General features: G+C 43.1%; 1 pseudogene; it reads left to right on the top strand.

Annotated features, from left to right (window-relative positions):
* Nucleotides 1-592: 592 nt before the first annotated feature.
* On the top strand, nucleotides 593-3,437 carry LOC136548528 (uncharacterized; annotated as a pseudogene).
* Nucleotides 3,438-4,554: the final 1,117 nt, after the last annotated feature.

The raw sequence follows: 4,554 nt of genomic DNA, 5'->3' as shown, positions 1-4,554 counted from the left end.
TATGGAAGTATTTATTTGCAAATTAGATCCTGCATTTAAATTTCTCTACTTATATCTGTTGGGTTGGGCTGAAATGAATTTTCTGCAGGTACACTAACAACGAAACGGGTAGCTCGTTTAGTGACGATTATATTGAGAGAACGTATGTATGCCACCGCGTATGTCGTTAGGAATTATTTTTTTCTAAGTTTGTGAGGACGTACGGAACGAGCATACATCATGGTGCATTGTTCATTCATGTTCCTGCATGATTCCCCCTTAAATGATCTATCGTTAAGTAAACCGTTTCTTTTGCACGTGTCTTCCTTAAGTGGTAACTAAAGATGAAGAGGTGAAGTCTTGTGAGGATGACCATGGTGATGGTGTGCCCGACATCGATAGCGACCACCCCGAGGAGTAGTTTAGCTATAGTAGTGCGAGCACGATAAGCGATCATTTGGTGATGTTATGCTGTGGAATTGGATTGTTGTGCCTCTGTGTTATTGTATGAATTTATGATTCTCTCCAGTAATTATAGTATGGCATAATTTTTGCAATTCTTCTGCAATCTTTGGGCATCCTCCAATAATCACTTGTTGTTGCAACTTCGCAGATGACGCGCACTCGTAGGGGAATTTTTGGTGATGATGCGGGTGGTAACGATGGCCGTGGCAATGGTCACGAGGATCTTCCCCCACCACCGCATCCTACCCCAGCTGAGATGATGGCGCAGCTAATGGAGACTCAACGTGCTATGGGTGAAGTGCTGCGTGGTCTCGCGCAGAATGCTGGACAAGGACATGGGAGAGATCAGCATCAGGGACCTGAACCTAACCAGTTCAGTACTTTTAAGGACTTTCTCGACACCAAGCCTCCTGTCTTTAAGGAAGCAGAAGAACCACTGCAGTCAGATGAGTGGTTGAATACAATTGAACAGAAGTTCCGTCTTTTAAGGCTCACTGAACACTTGAAGACCGAGTATGCATCGCACCAGTTGCATGGACCAGCGGGCATATGGTGGAGTCACCATCGATCCACTTTGCCTGGAGATGCTCAAATTACATGGAATCAGTTCAAGGTTGCATTTAGGGGGCATTATATTCCCCCAGGTCTGATGAGCATGAAGCATACGGAATTCATGAGGCTAACACAGGGAACTAAGGGTTTGACAGAGTATCTGCATGCCTTTAACAATTTGTCAAGGTATGCTATAGAGTTTGTGGATACAGATGCAAAGAAAATTGCTAGTTTCAAGCGGGGCCTTAGCCCGAAGCTGATGAAGACGCTCGCTAACAACAAATGTGCTACCTTCAATGAGTTTGTTAGTGATGCACTAACCCAAGAGAACCAGAACAACATCTATACAGCGTCCAAGAATCGCAAGCGAGCTTTTGAAGCAGGAGTATCTCAGTCCCAAGCTCCTACCAATGCAAGACCCCAGTTCCGCCCTCCAGCTCCAAAGTTTCGACCACCCCAGAAGAAGGCACAACCAAGTCAGAACCAGCAAGTATACCGCAAGGCTTATTCTGTTGCTCTACCTAAGGGTAGCACTGGACAGAGTAGCTCCAATGTTCCACCTAATGGTATGCCATGTTGGAACTGCAACAAGACTGGCCATTGGTCAAGAAATTGTCCATATCCCAGGAAGAACAACAATCAGAAGCAGAGCAATTCCAGTGGACGTCAGGGACATGTGCACTATACCACCATGGAAGAGATTCCCTCTGGTGAAGTGGTCACGGCTGGTATGTTTCTCGTGAATCATCATCCTGCAGTTGTTTTATTTGATTCTGGAGCTTCGCATTCTTTCATGAGTCCAATATTTGCATCCAAGTATGACCAGAAAATAGTTGTGGTAGAAAAGGGTGGTTATTGCATAAGTGCTGCTGGGAGCAACATTTCAACCAACCAGATAGTTAGAGGTGTACGCATCCAAATAAGTGAACGGGAGTATACTGCCAACTTAGTGATATTACCGGGATTGGGTATTGATGTGATCTTGGGGATGAATTGGATGAAGAACCATGGTGTTCTTATTGATACCTCGACTAGAACTGTTATGTTGAGGGATCCCAAGAATAATGAGGCTTTTCTTGTACCCCTTCCTAGGGAGTTTGATCTCCATAATGTGGCCAATGCTATCCAGTCTGTGGCCCTTCCTGATATTCCGGTAGTGTGTGAATTTCCGGATGTCTTTCCTGAGGAATTGCCAGGGTTACCACCGGACAGAGAAATAGAGTTCAAGATAGAATTGTTGCCTGGTACCGCACCTATTTCTCGAAGACCGTATAGAATGCCTCCCAATGAGTTAGCAGAATTGAAGATTCAATTGCATGAACTTTTAGAGAAGGGTCTCATTCGCCCCAGTTCATCACCTTGGGGTTGTCCCGCCATATTCGTGAAAAAGAAGGACAAGTCTTTGCGAATGTGTGTGGATTACCGTCCACTCAATGCTGTTACTATCAAGAACAAGTATCCTTTGCCTCGCATTGATATCTTGTTTGATCAATTGTCGAAAGCAAAAGTGTTCTCTAAGATTGATTTGAGGTCAGGTTATCACCAAATCAAGATTAGGCCCGAAGACGTACCTAAGACTGCTTTTTCCACTAGGTATGGCCTTTATGAGTATTTAGTCATGTCCTTTGGATTGACCAATGCTCCTGCCTACTTTATGTATTTGATGAACTCGGTGTTCATGCCTGAACTTGACAAGTTTGTGGTTGTGTTCATCGATGATATCTTGATTTATTCTGAGACGGCAGAAGAACATGAAGAGCACTTGAGAGTGGTATTGTCGAGACTAAGAGAGCATAAGTTGTATGCAAAGTTTAGTAAATGTGAGTTTTGGTTGAAGAAGGTACCTTTCCTAGGTCACGTCTTATCAGAAAATGGAATTTCTGTAGACCCATCCAAAGTGCAAGAAGTGATGGATTGGAAAGCCCCAACCTCAGTTCATGAAGTCCGAAGTTTTCTTGGTTTAGCTGGATATTATCGTCGGTTTATCCCTGATTTCTCCAAGATATCCAAGCCTATGACCAGGTTACTTCAGAAGGATGAGAAGTTTGTTTGGACACCGGAGTGTGAAGCGGCTTTTCACACTTTGCGGACGTTGCTGACTACTGCTCCTGTATTAGCACAGCCTGACATTGAGAAGCCGTTTGATGTATTTTGTGATGCCTCAGGAACCGGTTTAGGGTGTGTTTTGATGCAGGAAGGCCGAGTCATTGCTTATGCCTCGCGCCAGTTGAGAAAGCATGAGGTCAACTATCCAACGCATGATTTAGAGCTTGCTGCAGTTGTCCATGCTTTGAAGATTTGGAGACATTATCTGCTTGGTAATGTTTGTCATATCTACTACTGATCACAAGAGCCTGAAGTACATTTTCACTCAACCTGAGTTGAACATGAGGCAACGAAGATGGCTAGAATTGATCAAGGACTACAACCTAGAAGTGCATTATCATCCGGGTAAAGCCAACGTAGTTGCCGATGCCTTAAGTCGGAAGTATCATGGTAATTCTTTGTTGGAAGATGGTTTCAACTTATTGCATCCGGCGGTCCTACACAATATCACAGTTAGTTGTTCTATAGAGTCAAGGATCATTGAGCTGCAAAAGACCGATGTTGGTATATTCCACATCAAGAGAAAAATGAAAGAAGAAGAAAGTAAACATTTTCGGTTAGATGAGAATGATGTTCTATGGTTTAAAGATCGGCTTGTAGTGCCAAAAGATAGGGAGTTGAGGAACCAAATCCTAGAGGAAGCTCATTCGTCCAAGCTATCCATTCACCCGGGTAGCAGCAAGATGTATCAAGATTTGAAGACTAGATTTTGGTGGACAAAAATGAAGAAAGAAATTGCGGCATATGTGGCAAGATGTGATAACTGTTGCCGAGTGAAGGCCATTCATATGAAACCAGCAGGTTTACTTCAGCCACTGTCTATTCCAAGTTGGAAATGGGATGACATTAGTATGGATTTCATTGTTGGACTTCCAAAGACCCAAAAAGGTCATGATTCAATATGGGTAATTGTTGACCGTCTCACCAAGTCTGCACATTTTATTCCTGTTAATGTCCAGTATCGACCTCATCAATATGCAAAGCTGTACATGGAACAAATTATCAAATTGCATGGAGTACCTAAGAGTATTGTATCAGATCGAGGTTCCCAATTTGTTAATCATTTTTGGGAACATCTGCATAAGTACTTGGGTACCACATTGATTCGCAGTTCTGCTTATCACCCCCAGACCGCAGGTCAAACTGAACGTGTGAATCAGATCCTGGAAGATATGTTGAGAGCATGTGTGATTTCTTCCAAGGGTTCATGGGAGGACTGGTTACCTTTAGTGGAATTCTCCTACAATAATAGTTATCAAGAGAGTATTAAGATGGCTCCATTTGAAGCTTTATTTGGTCGCAAATGTAGGACCCCTCTAAATTGGATTGAGCCTGGTGAAAGAAGATATTATGGAATTGACTTTGTCAAAGAAGCTGAAGAACGAGTTCAAATCATTCAGCAACATATAAAAGCCGCTCAATCAAGACAAAAGAGTTATGCAGATAAGAGGA

The sequence above is a fragment of the Miscanthus floridulus genome, chromosome 4 (genome assembly GCF_019320115.1).
Source record: "Miscanthus floridulus cultivar M001 chromosome 4, ASM1932011v1, whole genome shotgun sequence".
Lineage (NCBI taxonomy): Eukaryota > Viridiplantae > Streptophyta > Magnoliopsida > Poales > Poaceae > Miscanthus > Miscanthus floridulus.
The sequence above is the reverse complement of the archived record's forward strand: the minus strand, read 5'-3'. Positions and strand labels throughout refer to the sequence as shown.